Here is a 23993-nt window from a genome sequence, read left to right on the forward strand (position 1 = left end):
GATAGATAGATAGATAGATAGATTAAAATCAATAAATAGATAGAAAAGAGGGAGAATGACAAGAGGAAAGAAGAAGAGAGTTAGGAGAAAAAGAGGAAGAGAGAGTGAGGGATTGCGAGAGACACTCAAGAAGGGGGTAATTTGCACTTAGGGTCAAGTTTGTAAGCTAATCCGGATTACCCTACATTAGCGAATGAAACGTCTGCCTTTTAGAGAGGCAGGTGCGAACATGGAGCTGATAATCTCGAGTTTCTTTGGGCAACTTTTCCAAATCCCTCACCCCTTTCGTTGCACGCAGTGCCGTGTGATGGAATTAAGAGTTAAAACTTTAAAAACGATCTACTTTCTTTTGTATTAGATACAAAGATGTCGTGATGAAAAGGAAATTAAAGTCGCCTCCAAACACTTTTATATTTGTGTAGCTCTTTTTTCACATTAGGATTACAGGACGTAGACAAACACAACACTTGTAGGCAAATCTGAATAATTCTTTTATGCTATAATCCAAGCCTGTTCCAATAATCAACCATGGGAATATGCTGGAATGCAAAAGATCGGTTTACATCATTGACAACGCTTTGTATACAGATCTGGAAAAAAAAATGTAAGAGTCGACTTCCTAACTAATCATGCTAGCTTTTCTAGATTATAAAGGGATTAAAGCCATTGTTCAATAAAAGATACTAATCAGGTATGTTCAACACTTTCATTTCTCGGGTTTTGTTTTGTTTTGTTTTGTTCTTTTTTTTTTGGGGGGGGGGGGGTCGAGTCTGTAAACGAGCTCAGATGACTGAGGGTTTTTTTTTTTAATTCTGACATAACATTTAGATAATAATAGATAAACATGACCGTTCTTTCGCTCTCTCTATTTCACATCTCCGCAGGCAAGTTCTAAACAACTTTTCCTTTTACTGCATAATCAGTCGGGACAAGGTTTTGACAGTTTTGATTTGGAATAACAACAACAACATTAACGAAAACAACAACAAAAGGGAATTAAACAGACTGACAAGACGGTGAAGAAAATAAACAAACGAAAAGAAAACAAAACAAACGAAAAAAAAAAAAACAGACACTCCACGCACTCTACTGGATTTTGCATAATCAAGATAATCATGATATTCATTTGACGGAGTAAAATAGCGCCAGCTACGGAGCGACATATCCCTAGTGGCATTTTGAGACCTCAAGTTTGTGATAACCAGGGCGGTGGAGGAGAGATAGCTATCAGAGGCCGGTGGAAATAAATGTTTATTATAAATTGGGCCACCAGATTTACAAAAAGCTTATAATTTGGTGGCCAGATCGGGTAGCTATAATTCAAAATGAAATATTAGTAGCCCGAAATGGCAACCAGATTATATATATTATATAAATGATTATATATTAATCAAGAATAAACCTTATTCTTGATTCAAAACACACAGACACAGAATCAAGTGAGTGATGCTTATGCTTATAGGTAGGGGAAATCATGTATTTCTGGCTACACTATTATTGATTTGAATGAAAAAAGGGCTAATGAATTTGACCAACAATTTTGCGGGGAAAAGGGGGATGTATGATTTAATGTGCGGACAGATAAATGAATGAGTAGGGCCTATGTACTACAGAGTTCGGCATTAGCGGTGGCTTTTTGGCCGGGGGTCACTAAAACTTGACGTGGAACACCAAATTTTCAAATAGGTTCTCTTTTGGTGGCCCAAATGGGCACTTACGATTCGAAATGGATTCTTATGTTTCCTTCGATTTCGGTTCCCTACATTTCTTTATGGGGCTACCAACAATGCAAATTCAATGATATTATATAGTGGCCCTAATGGACCATGAAGGAAACGAAAAAGGAATTGCCCTGATATTCTTATCTCATACAGACATTGCCTTCTTATTAGTGTAATATAACACTTGACATCCCGTCGGTAGCCATATTTTCCTCAAGGGATTATTTCCCAAAAGCGTGCAGCAGGCAATGTTTCACCTTATATCTTGTGAAAATATTATCAATAAACCTACGTGGAGACAGTAATACGTACGGACTGGCCATATGATCTTAGCCCTTACAAATCAACGTCATGGCAAGATGGCAGAAAAAGGTTCAAGGCGATATGTCTCGTTTATCACCTTTTCCTCCCGACTGAAACCGGAGAACACTTGAGCTGTCCTCAATTCGGTAGGATCCAACTCCTCTTTAACGGTGTTTTCTTCTTTCCCTTGCCATTTTCAATCTGACGACTTCGTAACCCTACGCTGAACGTCTCGCACCGTTTTCCGTATTTTTAGTGCCCGGGGCGATCGTACAGGTCAGAGCGAATCCATCGAGGAAGACGTGTTCGTATCCGTCCGTTCCATCTGATCCCATGTCTGTCCGTGTCTGCCTCACCCTATCCTCCCCTAGGGAGGACTCAATCTCAGGTGGATGAGAATTACGTGTACATCTAACCCACACAAGCTGTTGGGCGTTTCTAACTTTATCGTCGTCGTCGTAGTTGTTGTTGTTGTTGTTTTCGATCGCTTTGCACGTTACTGCCTTTCCATTTTTAGTCTTACGAGCTCCTCGGAGACCTTCCTCTTTTTCATCTTATCGAGTTTTTTTTTTGTTTATCAATTAATCAATCAATCAATCAATCAATCAATCAATCAATCAACCAACCAATCAATCGATAGATCGATCGTTCGATCAATCGATGAACAGATAATAATTACAATATGTCTATAGCCATTTACCTCTATCTATCTATCTACTATATATTTCTATCTATCTATCTATCTATCTATCTATCTATCTATCTATCTATCTATCTATCCTATAACTTGTGAGTTCATTACTACATTGCAAGGTACAGCATCAAAGGAATACATTGAGACATAGTTTGCAACAGTACAACAAACCTGATATGATATCAGATCATCTGGGGGTAACTACGAAAGAGAAAGATGAAACATTAATTGCTTAGATTATTATGTTATGCTTATTGGCTCGATTTTCATGAATATAATACTAAAGATATATGAGTTCTGTGTCAGTTGGTTACGAAGATTGTCAATGAAAACATCATAATATACTGTACTGTTCCATTTCTTAACTTTTAACCTAACCACGACAGTCATGGGAACTTGCACACGCATGCAATTCGGACCCCGCGACTCCAAATCGGGCTACGCTTAAACGTTTTTATTGCACCAGAAATTAGTTTTCCGCGATGCTTATCTATTTGTCTCAATCATCTCCGTTCAGTTGTCTTGTCTGCCATTATACCCTCATCAATGTTCAATCCCCAATTAATTGCCCGCTGTCGGTTATAAACCGACTAATTAAATCTTCTTTGTTGAAAGGTCAGGGGGTAATTTTGCCTGGCCGATCAATATCAGCGGGAAAGACTGTGCAAAGCCAGGGGGAAAAGAATCATGAATTGATACTCGATGCCATATAATTACACCAAGAAAGTTTCCCCAATCTCTGATATGGGCGGATGCATTTCATGTCATTATTCGGAAAAGAAGTTGAGGAAAGAGAGATATCACTATAATCGTGGAATTTAAAACAATAATTGTATCTGCCATCATCTTCGTTGTTAAATGTTTGAGGTAATTGCATGGACACATCCTTTACAACAAGGAGATTAAAACTTTGAAAAGGAGATGCATCATTTTTATCAAGCTTCTCCATGAAAATGAAGTTAATGACAACAGTTACTCGTACAAGTTCTTTTGACAGTGAACGATGAGTACTTCAGTCTTAAGAATTGTTTCTTGACGAGCATTAGGGAATGCTGAAAATGTGCAATTGACACAATATGAACAGGATGAATGTTGTTTTTAACAGCCACTTACTGATGATTACCTATAAATAACGGCGTAATACCAATTCTTAAAAAATGAGAGACTAGTAATGATATGAAAGGACTTTTAACTCCTCCTACAGAAGAAAAAGTGAGACACACCTCCTCAAATGACGTCACAATGAAGAGACTGACAGACTGACAGACTGACAGAGTGACAGACGGATCGAGCTATCTCTGTAGTGCGTACCCTACAAACCCTGGCATGAATTGTGCCGGTTCTTCCTGAATCCGCACATTCTGGAATGGGATAGATTCTGTTCTGTTTCAATCGAGTTTAGCAAAATCTCAAACCAAACTTCCTGATCCCTGTCTACTCAAACTGAAATCTCGCTCGGGTGACATTTTGACCAAATTTTTACTAAGCTTCTGTTACCTTAGGTTTAATCATGACGACTGTATGATATTCTTATGTTACGTATGTAACTTTTTGACATTATCTACACTTTGTGTTCTGGTATGTTTCGTCATTTTCCGTCATTAATGTATTGTACTAACCTCTGAAATTTATACTATGGAGCCTAAATTCTACATGCTTTTGATTTTCAGTATGGGTTCCTCATAATTATTGCACGTTATTCATATCGTTTGCTTATACATTACATTTATTCTTTTTTGTCCATCTGAAATTTACTATTTTGTGTTGTACCTGTCTCTAAAAGTAAAAAATGGAACATTAATATGGAACAATGAATAAAAAAAACCCAGCAACCCACGTAACAGCCACATCGGCATGAATGATGAAAATTTGTATATAAATTATGGATAAGGGAACGACGTGACTGAACACGAGACATTTCTCTTATGATGATGTAATTCAATTCGTCGTGACTTGTTCATTCAGGGTGACGCTCGAGTGAGCTAATCGCAGAAGATGCCGGCGCCACGTATCACATAATGGTGGCTCGTTCTCGTACTATTTATTCCTTTTGAAACTATTTCAGTATTTTATCACGTTAATGTTTTGACTATTAGCATTATACAAAGAGATCTACCAACTCACATGCTCGTAACGCATATTATAGGTCGTCACTAAATAGGCAAAAGTAATTGTGTATTTTCCCTGAATTCCCTATATACAAGCTTGTGTCTCTATTAATTTTGATTCCACATGAAATCAAAGATAGGATTAATATCGTAATCAATAATAAATTAGTTGATGCTATTATCATTATTACTATTATCTATTTATTCATTTTGGCCAGAAGTTTCATTTACTGATCGCTGATCTCATACTCGATTTCGTAAATTTTGGCAAAACGTTAGCGTAAAAGACAAAAAGCAAAACGCAATGTTATTTTCTCAAAACAGAAATAATGAATACTAGGCTAACCTAATTGGTTGAACATAGTCTTACGGAAATCATTACAAAAATATGCTGGTAACTTTAAATCTTATAGTCATAATACTAACAGCGGCATATTTCGAGGCTCATCGTAGTGAACTTACGATGGTGAACGGCAGACCTATTCCTCAGCATGTTATACATTGGCTTATGTCACCAGTGCATACATCAGTTTGTTTGTTTGTTTGTTTGTTTGTTTGTTTTTTGTAATTTCGACGGATTTAGATACACTGCAAGATATCATTTTTATTGTTAAAACATTCCTGCCCCTTTGGAAATGGATTTTGTTAGAGGAAGAAATAATATGTATACTATATACGGAGAGGATAGAAAAAAAATGGATAAATCTTTAACCATTTTAGAGGGAAAAAAGAGAGATCAAGCGATGCATTAATACACGCTATGCGCTCTGTCTGTGTATGATTCAGATTTATTTTAATTTCAATTTCATTTCCATTTGCTGCTCATCTTTAGCACAAGGTATGTACAATTTAAAAACTAATATCATTCTTGCTTCCGCAGTATAATGAGTATAAATCAAATTTCGTACAATTCATCGTATCTACAGGAAATGATGGCAAGATGTCATACAATGAAAATGCTGTGGTAAAACGATGGACACACTGAAATGTTGCGTTGAAGACAGTGGATGCTGAAAGGAATTTAATCATACGATACGGAGAAAATATAGAGTGAAGAATTAATCATAGAGAAAGGTTTTTCATAATCACCAAATGCCAATTGTGAATGATTTCCCCATATAAAGTTTAGATTACGTTAGGCTTAAAATGGCTTACAAAGATGAACATATGAACAGATTAAAGGAGTACATAACTGCTTACACTTACACACACACACACACACACACACACACACACACACACACACACACACACACATATGATCTATAGCATTGCTATGGGAGAATTCCTTGAAATCTCCCTTTACTCGAAAAGTATTATTCCCTGTACTTTTGTTTTATCAATTCAAAACTATCAAGGCACAATGATATCTAATCCTACCGAATGGCTATGTTTTTGTATAAAAACATTTACTTACACCTTTATTGTTAGATATACAAAATTTGAACAATAAGTATAATAGAAATGGACTAAATCGTCAACAGTTATGGTTTATTTAGAAAATAGGGACATCTCTATGTATTTTATGATTTAATGCAAAATTGTTACGAGGTATGATTTTTGTAATACAACTGATCTACACATATGCATCAAAAATGATATCTCGCACATTTTTAAATCACTGCTCCTCAAGGTAAACAGTACCTTTGATGAAAGATCCACTGTATTCTAATAATATATTTGTATTTAGTGCTATAGTTTGTAATTTCCGTACTGTATTGCAGTCATTCTTTCTGCAGTTGATGAACTTTATTCTGTAAAATATTAAATGCTGTACAATTTATAAAAATTCCAAAATTAAAATCCTTCATGAAATAAGGAAGCAAATAAAAAAATATCAAAAACAGCAATTAGAATTTGGAAGATTTTTTGTCATATCGGGAAAATATCTCTCTCCCAACTCCCTTATCATTATACTGTCTATTGACCTTTGACGCCGCAATGTAGTTTGGTTTAATGCACTGCTTCAGGTGGCATGGAAGCTAATTACAAGGCCAATCAAGGTTGCTGCGCTCACTCTGCTCGAAAATCTTCCGTGGGATTTAATTACTGAATATACATTATGTGCAGTATTGTCTTTGGAAAAAAAAAGAGAGATACGTTTTTGAGAAGTGACGAACGCATTCCGTCCTTGGGGTGGCGCATTAATGGCTTCGACAGTGTTATAAATTATGTAATGCACGAAGTGCCCTTGCACTGAGGGCTTTAAAGGGATGCATAGTATTGGTTGAGGTGAGGATTCAGCTTTTAAGTCTTTGCGAAATAGTTACATACCACTTACTAAAATGTTATAAGGCATACAATTTTAGGAGAATTTCAAAGTTTATTTGATTAAAATCGGGTTTGAAATGGCTGAGATATCCAAAATAAAATAAAACAAAGCAAATAAAACGTGGGTCTCCCTTTTGTTGGGATCGGTTTGTTTTTGATATCTCATGAATTTCAAAACCGTTTCATTTCAATAAACTTTGAACTCCCCTTACAATTATAAGATCGTTCATATTTCATTAGACATGTTAGTGGTTTCTCGTTATCTCTAAAAATCATTGTTAAAAAAAAATCAAACAAAGCAAAAGTAAAAACAATGCAAACCTGAAACACCATCTCAACCGAAACTTTGCCATCCCTTTAATTAATTCCATGATTTATGTCATACACCAGCAAGAGTCCTCCAATTTACTGAGAAGCCAGAGGCGCCGAATCTCAGTAAGAGATTCTATGGCATGTGTGTGTGTGTTGTTGTTGTTGTTGTTGTTTTGACACCTGAGAACCCCTTCTATTAAAAAGGGATGGCTAGTGACTGATCAGTGGGAATCAGGAATGCTGGGGGATGATTGTTCCAATTCTTGTGGGATTCATTTAAGAGTACATTATACATGTATATCTATTGTTGTGTGAAAATTATTTGCTTCAGAACGGTCTCATATGTAATTAATGTGCAGTTGAATGCCCCGTCACAGTACAGGTATGCTAACCTGAAAACATTAAGCTGCACATTACTTGAATATGAGACCATTCTGAACCAAATAATTTTCACGCGACAATAGATACTTAAATGAATCCCACAAGGATTGGAACAATCATCCCCAGCATCCTCACTGATTCCCACTGATCAGCTACTATAGCTATCGCCCTTTAAAATGCTATTTATTATATAGTAACATAATAGACAGATTGCGCATTAATTTTCAAGCTGTCAATATAATACTTTAAAGTGTAAGTCCATGACATGTCGACACCGGCTTTAATGAATGGAACAAATTTAAGCAACAATGTTGTTGATGTTGTATCAATATCTGACTAGAGATATGAAGGTTAGGGAATCTTAAAATCTAATACTAATACTTGTAATAGTCCCATATATGCCAATTAGATGAGGTGATAAAGGCATGACCACACAAGTCAGGTTACAAGTCTCACACTGACCTTCCCTCTATCTACCATCTTTACAAAATTACGTGGAAAAAACAAACAAAAACGCACCATTATCCTCATTCATTAGATTTGTGTTCTGTTACAATTGTGACTTTTAGGTGTATAGGGTGGTAATGGATAAATGATCGATGAATGGTAAGATTTCTGGGTTTTTTATTTATTCTCTTGCACTAAACAATGGGAGAGATGTGAGTATCTATGATATCATCACAATTGCGCACGCGTAATCGCAACCAGAATCACTACAAATTCGGTCAAAATAAGCACTAACTTAATTCATGATTTTGATGGAAATTGGACGATGTGTTGATTGTTTGAGAGTACTATATTTCCTATTGTCAGCTCGAGGGCTCGTGGCGAGGGGATTGTACTTTGATGAAGAACATAGTTTTGAAATCCTTATTATCTTACACAGGACTATACCAGTGTCTTGGCGGGCATTGCGTTAATTGATATGCTGCAACGAGCACATTGTACGCCAGGTCTAGTGGCTGACCCTTGCCTTTGGTCATCCGAGCTTGTAATTATCTCCTAATGTCACGATAAAGAGATGTTTCATATAGATGACCAAGGTGAAAATTGACACTTATTGTTGATATTGTGATAAATTTCCAGTAACATAATCCTTAATTGCTTTGCTAATAGTGATGATGATAATAATAAAGATAAATTGATAAATATATCGGGCATCAAAGCACTGGGATATTCTTTTATATGCAAAATTTAGTGTACAAAGAGGCTGATAATCAATGTTCATTGGTTTAATGAACTAACACACACTTTCTTTTGACGCAAAGTTTTCATTAGCTTACCCTGTCATTCATCATGCTCACATAGGTTAACGAATATCGACCTGAGCTATTATAGATAATTAAACTCCTTTGCTAGGCATTGTCCAAGATCGTGGACAGAAGATTGGACGACTGAAATTAAATTGAAGCCCAATGGACTGACCTGTACCGCGCGAATATAATTGAGGAAGTTGCTAAGAAACCAAGGGGTGTGGAGATCTGGGGCTTTTCGTCTTATAGTCTCTTCCCTGCAGATAAGTTCCATTGCACGTACTTGAGCCATTTCTCGTATTTTGATATGCAACAATAATGCTGGAGTCAGATTAAAAAACAAAAATGAGAAGACAGAGTAAGAGTGTCGAGACAGAGTTGGAGATGAGGATGAATTCCTTTTAAACTCCACGCAGTTTTTTTTCCAAGGATTTTGATACGATTGGCCATGATATTTTGCTTTATATGTTAAGCCCTAGAGGCATCAGTGAGATATGGGAAAGGGCTTTAGAGTGGTTTAGGGATTACCTCACTGACAGAAAGCAATACGTTTACTTAAATGGTCATAGGTCTACTATGAAATCAATTTCTTGTGACGTACGTCCCCCTCAGTTTCGTCCTTGTCCCACTTTTATTGATGTTGTACACAAGCGGCCGCCATTTCTTTTTTAATATGCACTGGCAATCGCACAAATTTATTTCTCTCACATCGCAATCCTAGTATTAGGTTAAAAACTTAAAAACGACCTGGAACTTGTTCAGTAATACTTGATCCATGACAACAAGTTATAATCAAAAATTGACAAAAATGCATTATGCTGTCAACTCCTTGCAAATTATTCCTGATCATGCAAAGATCAACGGTATATCAACCTAAGCCAGGCCGACAGTTTTAAGGACCTAACGTTCATAGCAATTTATCCTGGAAACCTCACAACAGCTTTTACTGTCAAAGGAACAAAGGAATAATCCTAAACAAGCTGAAAAAAAAAACTATTTCCGCACCAGCATGTGACAAAATCATACATTCATCTATGATATCCTCATACCTCAATATGGAAATCTAGCATGCATGAGGGTGGCTCGTCCAAACTTTTGCTTGATTCACTTTTCCTTCTTCAAAATCGCGCTACTTATTATAGTTTAACCACGCCGGTTTACTTATCTCACAGACTGGCTTGTCCACAAAAACCCAGTAAATCACCCAATCAAGGAACCCATACTTCCTTGCTGGCAATACGAACTTTTAGATTTCAAAGACGAATCTCCTTTTATCAAAAGAGTCCTTCATCTCACTCGGGAAACTGAAAGCCGCATGTCAACCCATGCAAATGTACCACCCTGGCTCATGCCTCCCCCATTAGTATCCACCGAACTCCACGACGAAATAGAAAAGAAACACACCCCCACCGCAGCCATAACGAACCTAACGCTCAACATTATTCACGAAAAATGGAACAAATACACCCACATCTATACAGATGGATCAAAAGACCAACACCAGAACACCAGCGCAGCAGTATACATACCAAAGCACGAAGTAAAAATCGCTCATAAACTTTCACCAATTTCAATATTCCGAGCTGAACAATTAGCTATAATATTAGCATTAGATTGGATTGAAGAGAACAAAATAACCGACTCAGTTATTTTTTGTGATTCTTTGAGCGTTTTGTGTGACTTGAAAGATTCAAATACATCCCCTTTTACCATTGAGATTAGACAGAAATTATACGCATTAACAAAACAACAAATCAAAGTCAATTTTGAATGGATCCCCTCCCACTGTGACATCAGAGGGAATGACAAAGTCGACACGTTAGCAAAAAACGCGCTGAAAAACACTCAGGAAACGGAAGTCTGTAGCAGCACAAGTGAGACGAATATTATTATATTCAATCATTATATGAAACAGTGGCAATTACAATGGGAAAACTCGGAAAGAGGTCGATTTTTGTTCCACATACAACCAAACATAACGCAAACATGTAAAAGCAATCTGTATTGCAGACGTGATGAGAACATTCTTCACAGATTAAGAGTAGGAAGCTGTTTACTGAATGAAACATTGTTTAAATTAGGAAAACATATTGATGGTAAATGTTCTCAGTGCGGTACATTAGAAACGGTGCAACATTTCCTCTTAGAATGTCCGGGTTATAAAGAATACAGAAATTAGTTGCAAAGTTATCTAGGAGTAAGTAATCTTACTATAGGTAATATATTGAATCATCCTCAACAAAAATATATCATATGTTTTGTTAGATGCACTGGTAAATATTGGATATTATAGTTTGTATTGATATGTTAACACTAGTTGATTATGGAATAGCATACATAATGATAAAAGTGCCCGGTGTGTATGCCTCAAAACCAAAATCTGTTTCAGGTTGACAGCATTTGTTTTGTTTTAATTAACCACAAAAATAAAGTTATTTATGCTAATACAAAGAAATAAAATATTTGCCGGGAGCTGTTGCGCAGCAAGGACACAGAATAAAGAGCGCCATCAAACGACTTCAACCAGCAGTGACGACGTGACACACACGAACCAGGACTCGACAAGCCAACCCATACACCCACCACCCCCAGCCTCAGCCCAGTCAGTTAGCCACTGTACAAGTACAGCTGCAAACGCACCGTACAGAGTGGCGTAAATAGTCAAGTCTGACTGAAAAACGCCAATAAACTCAACAACAACAACAACAACAACCACAAAAACAGCTTTCAAAAATTAACATATTTGTTAAATCAAGGCTTAGGCATTTCATATACAGTCTTAATCCCTTCGATCTTCCTGATGTTTTTCCACAAAGTAATGTTCAAAAGAAACTAGTCTGTCCATAACTATCCGACCCGCCAAAGTGACATTTATCGCTTTTCACGCATTTGAACAATTTTCGCGAACCCCCCCCCCCCCACCTCCCAGAAAACACAAACAATTTTGTAAACAGGGCTGAAAATCTCTCCGAAAAATAACTCACATGTTGTTTTTCATTATCACCCCTAAATGTTAATTAAGACAATCTATTGAATAGTTACACCAAGTTCACTGACATTTTCTTTTTGGTCTATCATGTTTGCATGGATGTTGTGCTGCACTGTTCGCTTGTTGCCATGCAAATCAGACTTGAGCCCATAGTTGTTTGCGTTCTCGAATTCCGCTATACTAGGGTTTTTCCTATACAAAAGACTTCGGGGCGCGGTAACAGCTCGCCTCTTTGCAAATAAATTTAGATGGAGATCACTGTTAAATTTTGGGTACATGTTTTTCCTTTCCCAATACTTTCCCTGCTATCTTCTGTGGACCCTTTCATAACAACAGAGAATTTGTCTGGAGCATGTGGTTTATTATTCTCCTATAATTCTATTTGAGAAGATTTTGTTATGTCCCCAAGAATTATCGTCCTTTGTTTATTTCTTTTTTTCACTCTGGTCCTAAATTGTATCCGTCCTATAATCTTATTCTTCACACTCGGTTTCTAACGGGATCTTCGCTTAGCAAGCTTGCTTTTAAAGGGACTATGCAATATGTAAATGCATAATAACACACTGTGAAACACAGTGTGAACACATTGTGAACACAGTGTGAAATCTCTTCACACTGTTAAATTCGAGTGTTTTAACAGTGAACACAATGTGAGTCGTCAATTCACAGTGTGAAACAAAGCATTACTATATGAACACTCTGTGAAAACCACATCACAGTGTGAAATCATCTCCACTCTGTTAGATTCGAGCGTTTTCACATAGTCGACTATATGAACACACTGTGAACACACTGTGGTCTTTTCAGTAGGGTTGACTTTCATCGATTCATGATACCCTGATCATCACTTATGTGGCCAAAAGAGTATTTAGATACATATGGGCATAATAAAATTCCACAATATATACTAAGTTCTCTTCATATTACTTGGTTACGCCAACAAAAAGCCTTCCAAACCGAGATTCTGTCACTGACATAATCTGTAATTCATTGTAAAAGTACTTATATAAATAACAAAAGACATTGAAATGCACCTTTCCCTAGACAGAGCATAACTTGCATGCTTCCTTGCAATATCTTATGTTAATTGTCAATTCAATTTAATTTAATCTTTATTTCCGATTCAATATGTAAATATAAAGGTACACGTGAATATGAGTAAATTATACAAAAAGCGCAATTTAAAAACAATGGAAACATCGCCAAAACAAGACGAGATTATGAAAAAGACAAAAGAAAAAAAACAACAACATGGTGAAAACAGATAGCACAGGTACATAACGAACAGAAACTCATTATCATTGTGTGTTTGGTTGATCGAAAATTGGTATGCGCGTAGAAAGCCAGAATAGGCATGTTATGTTGCACATACCCCGCGTTATAACCATTAAAAAATACTTCAAAAAATAATGTGTACCAAGTTAATCATAACAACAACAAAAATATTTTACACACCATAATACAAATAGAAAGAAGACCAATATATCAATATAAACAAAATAAATACTTAATAATCAACATTTTCTTATACTGTCTTTTAAAAATATTATTAAACTGTATATCAAGTTTGCTCAATTCTAAAGTATTCCATAAAACGGGACCGGTAAGACGTAACGAATATTTATATAGATTTGTCAGTTAAAAAACGCCATCGATGAAAATGATTGACGATCTTGTATGATAATTATGTACATCAGAGTACACAAAAAAAAACATATTTAGTAAATAAGGTAAGAGAGTTTTAACATGATAACGTTGTATAAAAGAACATATTTCCATTTTATTCAAATTTGTAATTTAAGAGTGTATAATGATTTAAAAAGTTTAGATATTCATGCTCTATCATCTGATTTTGTACAGATTGGAATTGCTTTCTTTTGAAGTAAAAAAAAAGTCTTTGAGTTTGGCAAGAATACGTATTTACCTAGATAGAATTGCGGTAAGATAAAACAGATAAAATGTAAGCATTATAAAAAGCCACAAATTAACAGATTCATAAAATTTCAAACGTGTTTCATCAATTGTCAAAATCGTATCATCAGTATTATACAGTATTGCCCGCCTCCGCTTTTAAAAAATACACATTGCGTTTTACTTATATTCAAAGTAAGCATATTGCACTTGAACCAATTATATACTTGAGAAAGATTTTTATTTAAAGATTCAGTCAAAATTTTGATATCGTTCTGAGAGGCAAGAGGTGAGGTGTCTGCATATACAGTTGTAAAATGAAATGAGATTCATGGCAAGAGTTGACGATTTAAAACATACACCTCGAACACCGTCGATAATTATGTCGATAACATGGAAACATGCAAAATATGCTCAGTTTAGGACAAAGTGCATTCCATTTCCATTTGTTAATCAGAAAAATACTTTAGCAATGATTGGCAGATGATGTCAGTGGGAGAATCTTGATTTAGATGTTTTTTTTTGTGCGTATCCAGGTGATCTGAAGAAAAATGGTAGAAAAAAATACCATAAAATATATTGCACATATTTAGATATTCATTTAGTCACGTCAGTTACAATTGTATGTTAAGGGTAACATGAAACATCACACGTCAACATGCAGTTGCATTGCATAGATTCTTTAAGTACGTTTCATAACAATTTAAACGGAATGTCGGAGATACCTGTCTATAGCGGCTATCTGTCTATAAAGGCCACTCCTCTCGTCTCCCTCGGATGAACGCCATTTATAGACAGGTTTGACAGTATTTCATCGTTGATATTTTGAGTTGTCCATGACGTTGATTTGAGGGCGTTAGTTTTAGCACCTTCTATCTGTCTGTGTATGCTGCGCCTATGTATGTACTGTGCGGAATTTCCGGATGAGGGGAATAGAATTTTTAGTTCATTTTAAATGCGCAACTGCACTTCTATCAATTTCCTCGTGAAACTGTTTTATCCAACAGAGAGGCAATTCATTTTTTTTTTCATTTACGTCGCACTCGATTAATATGACTTAGTTGTAAGCTATTGTGAAATTAAATGTACATGTATTTCAATTGCCAATTCAATATCCGCCCAAAGCGAATCAAGATATGGACGCGCACGTGCCATTAACACTTCGTCCGTGCGAGCGTGGAGTTGTCCGGGTAGTGATAAATGCGAAATAAACATGCCATGAGCGCCGTCCCTCACGGCTGACGCATCTCCAGTATTGCATCCTGATTAGAAGAGCCCATTATCTTACGAGAAGTGAGGCTTTTGAGATTGATAAAAGCCAAATGGATTTGTTTCAGAGATGAATGGTGTATGCAGGGCTCCACACTAACTTTTATTTTTGGTGGCCCAAAGGCAAACATCCGACCTTTTTTGGTGGCCCGATCAAGCTACCAAATTCTTCATTTCTGAAATTTTGGTGGCCCGACTTGCGTTTTTGGTGGCCCGGGCCACCGGGCCACCGTTAGTGTCGAACCCTGGGTGTATGACACACATTTTTTCCCCTTCCACAGGGTGTTTTATTTATACACATATTCAGAAATTGACACACATGACTAAAGTATCAAAGATGAAAAAGAACATACAGTAGGCCTAAATGACTACTAAAAATAGGCACTGAAATGATCAGTGTTTTATTAGTAGCAATGATTAAAGAAAGTAAGGGCAGACATACTTGGGCAGGATTCGAACCTACGACCTCCAGATCTCCGGACAGACCACCGAACTTACGCCATACAGCCAGTACTGATTCTAATCCTTAATTATAGAATGTTCCGGGCACTGCGTAATTATTCAAATTAATGAGGTTATTTCATCGAGTTGCTTTTATTGAAACTGATTTCTTATTCTTATTAATCAGTTGCACTAAAAACATCTCGACGCAAAATTTTCATTAAATGATAAAAATGTTAGGGATAAACATCGGATAGACAAGACGGCGTAGAGTCCTTAAAGGGGAAGTCCGGTCCAAATATAAGTTAGTCTGATAAGAAAGAGTAAAATGTTACGAGTTCCACAGTAAAAATTTGACTGTAATTGGATGAAAAATAAGTAAGTTATGACATGTTGAAGTTTTGCTAATTTCTGCAAACAGTTCTTGTACAGTGGATATGAATATGCAAATGAGTGAGCTAACCATGCCATAACCTCACAATTTTCCATTGATTGTGTAAAGAAAAATGACGAAAATCCAATGCTTCTGTCGTTGAAGTCTGAAACATACTGTTATTTGTTGTTGAATAACTTCAGAATAGTGATCAGTTAGATATACCAGGAGTTGAGCATCGGGCATAATTGCGTTTGAATGAAAAAACAAACAAACAAAAAACTGGAAATTTCAGAATTTTACACACAAACCATATAGCAATTTGTGAGGGGATGACATGCTCACTTTGCCATGTGCATATTCATATAGACCGTTCAAGAACTGCTTTCTGAAAAATTAGTGAAACTTCAAAGTGTCATAACTTCCTTATTTTTCACCCGATTTCAATCAAATTTTTACCGTTGAACTCGTAATATTTTACTCTTTCTTATCTTACTAACTTATATTTGGACTGGTCAAACTAAAGTATATGACGTGCTTGTATCCTCAACACAGAACACTCATTTTCTGTCCATCAAAAATTCAGACAAGATCTTTACAAGAACTGTCAAGTATAGGATAGTCTCAATGTAGGCTGTCTATACTTGACAGTTCTTGTAAGATCTTGTCTGTCCCGACATTGCGCGGACGAATCAGGAAGAAGCCAGTAAAGTAGCAGCAGATAGTGGTATCAATAACTCACTGGCCAAACGTAGACAACAACAACAACAATAACCACCACCACCACAACAACAACACTACAAATACACGCACACGCATTTGATTTGATTTGATTTTATTGTTCCAAATCTCAAAACATCAAACATAATACGATCGATTGAACATAAGATTGAACATAGCGTCGTAATTACAAAGAATACAAGAGAAGACAATTTAACAAACATGAAATGTGGGGACCTACTAAAAAGCCAAGCTTGTAATGTATAGGTCCCTGTATATATGAAAGTGTTGGTCTTCCTAAACAACCTAGTAACGAAAACTATGAAAGGAAGGAAAGGGACGTAAAAGAAAAGAGAGCAAAAAGAGCAAGAGAAAGGAATAAAATATACGAAAGCATAGCGAAATACAAAGTAGCCACCTGTATCGCGCTTACAAGACTCCTTGTCACCCGAGCAACACAGTTACGTAACTGTAAGAATGCGCAAAAATGCACATGATACATAATGATTCATTAATTCAGGAATAGCCTTGACATAAATGACTCAGTAAAAAGAACGAAAAGCAACAAAATGCACACAAGCTTGCATGTACAAGGCATTACTGCACCAAGTATCATTATGTTTGAGATGTCCCATAAACATTTCTTGTCAAGTGTTTTTAACGGTATATATAAAATAGTGCTCCCCTCCACCCAGCCCCTACCCCACCCCACCCCCCCCCCCCCCCACACACACACACTAGAACGGGAAGGATCTCTAGGTGGTAATCTCGGAAAATCATGAGTTTTGTTGTATTTTATTTTTATTGTTTTTGTAAGAGTAAAAAGTGTGCGTGTTGGGGGGACTGACCCCCCCCCCCCCCCAAGCCCCATCCCACCCCCAATCCCTGGCTCCTCGTAAAGGTGGAGAGGTATCCCGGCATGGTAGAGGACACCCCTCCCCCTTGACGGAAGAGCGCTGTTCAGGGAGTGTGGGGGAGGAAAAGGGGGGGGGGGGGGATATCACATCTCTCGATGATGCCGAGTGTACTGACCGCAGCCAGCAATCATCTCGGTGCTGTCCTATTGGCTCCACACTGTGCGCTCAATCTTCATCCAGTCCGTTTCGAATCTCCGTGGGTCGTCATCTCGACACATGTCAGTCCAGCGGCCTTTGAGAGTCGATCATCTTTTTTTTTTTTCAGGACGTGTTGTTACCAGCTCTCGCGAAATATTCCGCCTCGTACTCACGTTTTTCCTCGCTGTGATGTTTGTTTTCGACAACACTTTCTCCATCACGAGCCACAAAACAGACTCGTCGAATAGTGTACCGTCCTTTTGTCCTCCGTGGGAATATCACGCTGTGTGCGAACAAACTATATCTTCGTCCGAAGAACAGTCTCTGGTTTGTATTTCTAAAAACGCACCTTGAATTGTGATTCTTGGTGCGTCAGATTGTCATAAAATTAGTCTCGGAAGCGCGACACTTTGATTACAACTACCACTGGAAGAAGTTCCCCTTCAGGGGACAAAAGGTGAGAGATCATCCAAGTGGGATCGTAGACAACTACTGATTAAAATTGCCTTGTTTATAGATACAGTTTATCGGATTTTAAGACAACAAAGCATAATAGGGAAATGTGAAATTTTCCCAGCGCTGTGGTGTACCAACAAGAGGACTGCGTTGAGAGACTAGCGTGATACCGGTTGTTTATTCAACGTCCATCTCTCTCTTCGTGTGCATGTACTCCGTTCATACGCTCATTCCACATGATTGCCGCAGCTCCGACAGGTGGGGTGTCGCACATTCCCAGATCCCGGTGGGACGCCACTGTCATCGCGAAGTTCTCGCAGATTTCATTTCTGGATTAACTTGGGACCGCGGAGCCGCAGAGCGTGTTTGTGTCACGCCAGAACCCCTCTCTCAGGGATTGCGCCCGCTGCCTTCAGTTCGTGCCGTGCAATAACCTGCCAACTGTGGAGCCGAAGACATCCAATCATATGATTCTTTTTTCCTTTTTTTTCGGCGAAGGTAACAATACATCTTGGTCGAGGTTTGGAAAGGATGCACTTCCAATATCCCGAACAGGTGTGAAATCAAGCACTGCGTAAACAGGAATACTTCTGTACATGAAAAGAAGCAAGGGTGAGTACCACACCCCTCCCTCCTCACCCTCTCTGTCCCCCCCCCCCCCCCCCCCCCTACCCCGCCCCCCTCCCCCGGCCGAGCGTTTTGACATTAACATCAAGCTGATATTGTTTTCCATTGTTGATTTTATGTGATCTGTGCATGACATGATGATAGTGGCAAAGACATGATGATAGTGGCAAAGACACAAAAGATTGTTCACTCATTCATAGTGTATACATGTAGAAGCGGAGCTCTTGTTCCAGATATACTGTTGATGTTGATGTTGTTGATTTTTTCTTTCTCTTAATGATATACATGTATAACCATGTAAGTCTGCCTTTACCCATGTCCATGCCCAAATATATGTCGTTGTGTCCCATCCTTAGGTTTGTTTTCCGATAAGTGACTGTTTAGTTTGCTTTGTTAATCAAATACTTTGTAAGCACGCTACAATATACCTGTGGTCCTATGTACCTGCCATTTGTAGTGTTCATACAGCCCACACAATCCATGACTGACCTGGAACTATATAATACGGTCATTCATACGTGATACTTTACGGTCCGTAACAATGTTCTCGAGTCACTTAGTTTTTCCGGAAAAATAAGACTTTAGTTAATTAGCATTATCAATGTTCACCATCACAAAGAGCCGTAGTATATATCTCTGGCACCCTGTAATCGTCATGCCAGTACCACGGTTGAAGCTGGACACCTACGTACTACGTGGTACAGGAGGTTTTCAAGGAGGTGTATTTAAAGGACAAGTTCACCTTCATAAACACAAGGATTGAGAGAATGTAGCAATATTAGTAGAACACATCATTGAAAGTTTGAGGAAAATCGGACAATCCGTTCAAAAGTTATGAATTTTTGAAGTTTTTGTGCAGTAACCGCTGGATGAGAAGACTACTGCAGTGTGTGAAAAACTTAGATGTCACATGCGTACAACAATATAAGGAAAATATAAAGAGAATTTCACAAAATTTCATCTTATGAAATGAAAAAAGTACACATTCCCCCGACTCGTTACCGACAAATGTTATGGGTAATATTATTTCCCCTGCCTTTAGAAAGAGGCAAGTCAAGTGCTCTTTTATTATGCGAAAAAAGTGAAAATATGTTGATTTTTTTTATATTTTCTTTATACTGTTGTACGCATATGACTCACAAGCTGTAGTAGTCTCCTCATCCAGCGGTTCCAACACAAAAATTTAAAAAATTCATAACTTTTGCATCGATTGTCCAATTTTCCTCAAACTTTCACTGATGTGTTCTACTAATATTGTTGCATTCTCTCAATCCTTATGTTTATGAAGGTGAACTTGTCCTTTAAATAAGCGAGCACACGTGGTACCTCCTTGGTACCCCTTTGTTCAAACCAAATAGTGGTATCAGAGAAATACATTATTATTAGATTCCATTGATCGACTGAAGATGCGACTTGAAAGGAGCAAACTATAAAAGGAGGACTTGGGGGCGGGGCTCTGATTATGACATTCATTCATTCATTCAGTCATTCAGTCATTCAAGCGTATGGCACAGTGTGTGCCTGGTTGATACCGTTTGCTGACTATTACTAGTTATGAATAGTTATGAAATAATCAAAGACCTCATATCAAGAAATCGTTGCCTCCGTGGTCCCGTTATAATGTGAGCATGGAGCCACTACAAACTTGTAGCTCCATGATGGGAATAAGTAACGTGTCACATCTCATTTGAAGAATTCAAATGCGAAAACTGATATATTCATATTTATCTACTTGAAATATTCGAGAATGAAAACTGCTGGAAACAAAGACAGTGATTGAAATATATGTGATAATAATGATAATATCTTCAAAAAATATTTCTTGATATGTGACAAGTGCAGTATCATTGAAAATGTTGTTTTTCTATTCTCTATTCGATGATGACCTTACTTTAAAACTTTTAAAATGGCATTCATCTGGTTTTGTATTCAAACTCTTCATTTCGTTTGAGACCTCATCCCATTCTCCCCTCCCCCATCCCCTGATGTGGAGACCATTCCGAGTGAGTCCGCCGTTTATGAATCAGCTCATTGTAAGTAAGAGCCACAGTAAAGCACCGTGTATCAAGGGTGTCTTGTATGAGAGTAATGTCGTCACGAATACCGTGACTAATTCACGTATTCACGTTGGCATCTGACAATGGCGATTTGCTCTCTCCTCCGAAACCTTCGAACGAAACTATGGAAACAGCTATTATGATCTTATGTCGCAGAGAGTGACACCAACCTCCCTGGTGAAACTTGATAGCGTATTTTTTACTTTTGTTCAGTATGCAGAGTCAACCATTCAGATTTGCTTTCCATGCTGTAAAAGGGAAGTAGCAAAATAATATGCGCCAGGAACCTTGATAATTATGATGATACCACTGAGGAAAACAAAAATGTCACATGATCATCCATGTAATTAAAGTACGCTGCGTGATTTGGTTGAAAAGATGAGCTCAGAGTTTGGAGTTGCCGATTTAAGGGATGGTATGGCTTTGAATGAGATGGTTGTTCACGTTTCGATTTTTATTGAATAATTAGAAACCATTTATACAAATATATTGCGAAATATTAAATAGCATTCGATTGTAGGGATGAATCAAACAGTTTAATTTGTTTTAAAATGATAGAGATTTGGTCCAAAATGCTCCAAAAATAAAATGAAACAAAATGGCCCTGATAAAAGATGGGTCCACCTTTTAGGACCACCTTTTTTCACTGTTTTTGATGTCTCTGCTATTGCAAAACCGAGTTTCATCAAATAAACTCATGATTCCTCTTTAATAGAAATTATTGTAAGCGCTTTAATATTTCATATAAGGGGTTTCTAATCATCTCGAATATTAAAATCTGAGTCACCATCTCAACCAAAACCATACCATCCCTTTAACCATCGTGATGGGGGGGGGGGGGGGGGCGTAGCTCTTCATCTGCAATAACATCAATGCTGACGTATATGGAAATTACATTATTATATTTATTACCAGTATATTAAAAAAGTATAATTTTCCATGTTCGCGAACTTATAAAGGGGAGGAAAATAGGCCGAGGATGCTTGCGTGGCCTTTATATCTTATGTTGGAGGGTGCAATTCCGAAATGAGACTGTCATCCGCATGGGAACTCAACGCGGCGGAAATCAAAGCCGTTCGCCGTGGAAGAATCCTTCAGAGTTGCTATGTGGGGCGGAGTGGTATGGGTGCAATAGACCATCCATGGAGCCATTGAAGTAGCTCTATGGCTGAAGGTTAGAGTTAGACAGTTGCCTTGATCATCACTGGGTACAAGGTCATCTCTCACTGTTTGTTCAAGCACGATTTGTATACTTACAGCTTTCACTGTCCACTGTTGTCAAACTGTCTGTGGATTAGCGAACAAACCGAACCCGTACATGAACGCTTCAATTTTTTAATAGTCTGAAGACTGAATTGAATAGGGGGAAAGCAGGAGAATTGGAAAGGGGCACAATACTTTGTTTTGTGTCCCAATTACGCATTTTGGTATTGACGATGATAATAGAGGCGCTGGCGGTTTGTGGTTCGTACTATCCTTTTGGTAAACATCGACCGAAACCGGGATTATTAACCAGTGCCAGAATGTATGACAACAGCAGCAAGAACGAATGAATTCCCCCAAAGCCACGTTTGTGTCTCTACTCGTCTCTCTCACGTTTTTAACCATTGTGCTATTTTCTTTTCCAAAGATAACATAGGGCCCTATATAAGTTCCAAGACAGTTTTGTATGTTCATTTTTTGTTCGTTTGTTTGCTTGTTTTGTGCCGCAATCGAGGTCATGCTTTACGTAAAGGTATTTTTTTTTTCGTATATTGTTAAACTTTCAAGTATTTTTGCCATTATCCAGCTGTAGTGAGCGGAACAGTTCAGGCTCATCCATACGGGAAAATCCAGGACGTTTTCAGATGAGATTTCGTATTACAAGCTGTATACGACTTGCCCCTGACGTACAACGATCGGGCGGATATAGATCCAATGACCGAGTGCTAGAAATACTATCTGTATCTAACTGAAATAGATCACTTGGCAGACGACATCACTCCAACATGGGAGAATTTCCCCCATGCAGTACCTCCTTATGAAGGTTGGGTAGCTGTCTTCTGTTAGTTTGTGTAGGGCCTACATAGGATACGATTACCGATGAGTTTCAGTTGATAGTTGCTATACATAATGAGTGACCCACATTTCTACAAGCTTATCTTTAACGTGGGCCTCTCTTCCAATAACACAATTATTTTGAACATTACTTTCACATGTGCAGCATGGTATATATATATATATATATATATATATATATATATATATATATATATATATATATATATTATTGTAATGCATTGCACTTTTCCCCCTTGAACTTGTATCAACAAAAATTTGCTATTGGAAATTAAATCTCATTTGATTTGAATTGAAAACTACATTCTTAAAAGTCATTACATCCCAGCTATCTGTAGTAACGCTGTGTTGATTTCATGTGACTCATAGTGATATCTGATATTCTTGTGTTATAGGGTAGGATTACCAATGAGTTTCAGTTGATACCAATGCATGTACAGCTCAATTACAAAATTTCATGAACTCATCGTCCAACCGTGAGCCTGTAGGGAGTGGCGTACGTTGCATTACGATGATTTCATGTTTTTAATATTTTTAGTCTTGTAATCCTTCAAGTTGAATAGTGTATACAAAGAAAAAGAAAACAAACAATTCTGTAAGTATTTTAAACACAACATAATCCGACTGCTTGATGGAAGTGGACATACTATAAATCATGAGTCTGATCCCTTTCTTTCCTAAAACGCGAGAAGCTTTTTCTCTTCTGGAAATATGCTGTTTTATTATACGGGAGATCACACACAGCCACCAGTCCAACCCACCCCCACAAAACTTCCAAAGAGAATTGAGAAACTGCCTTTATTTCCTGTGTAAGATACTCGCCAATGGAAAGTGCTCTCGAGTTACGCTCTCTTCACACGAAAGCATCCCCAAGTGGCTGGAGTGGAACATGATAAGATTCCTGAACCCATATATTATTAATGTTACCTGACGAACAGGGCAGTGATATACCCGCGGCTCTTGTTTGACTCTCGTAAGTGACAAAGTTCGGTTT

The 23993-nt window shown here is 37.5% G+C and overlaps 2 protein-coding genes across 2 annotated transcripts in view; one reads left to right on the top strand and one right to left on the bottom strand.

The window, feature by feature from the left end:
• Positions 1-23993, bottom strand: part of LOC139709401 (H/ACA ribonucleoprotein complex subunit DKC1-like) — a 149820-nt gene that overhangs the window by 51657 nt on the left and 74170 nt on the right. The window lies entirely within an intron of this gene.
• Positions 18513-23993, top strand: part of LOC139709402 (guanylate cyclase soluble subunit beta-1-like) — a gene marked incomplete at its 3' end in the record, with an annotated part of 114977 nt that continues 109496 nt past the window's right edge. Inside the window, exon 1 of the mRNA XM_071621369.1 lies at positions 18513-18869. The remainder of the gene's footprint in view (positions 18870-23993) is intronic.

This window comes from Diadema antillarum, unplaced genomic scaffold, assembly GCF_040938485.1.
Source record: "Diadema antillarum isolate AM-2024a unplaced genomic scaffold, OU_Dant_1.0 seq00001431_RagTag, whole genome shotgun sequence".
Lineage (NCBI taxonomy): Eukaryota > Metazoa > Echinodermata > Echinoidea > Diadematoida > Diadematidae > Diadema > Diadema antillarum.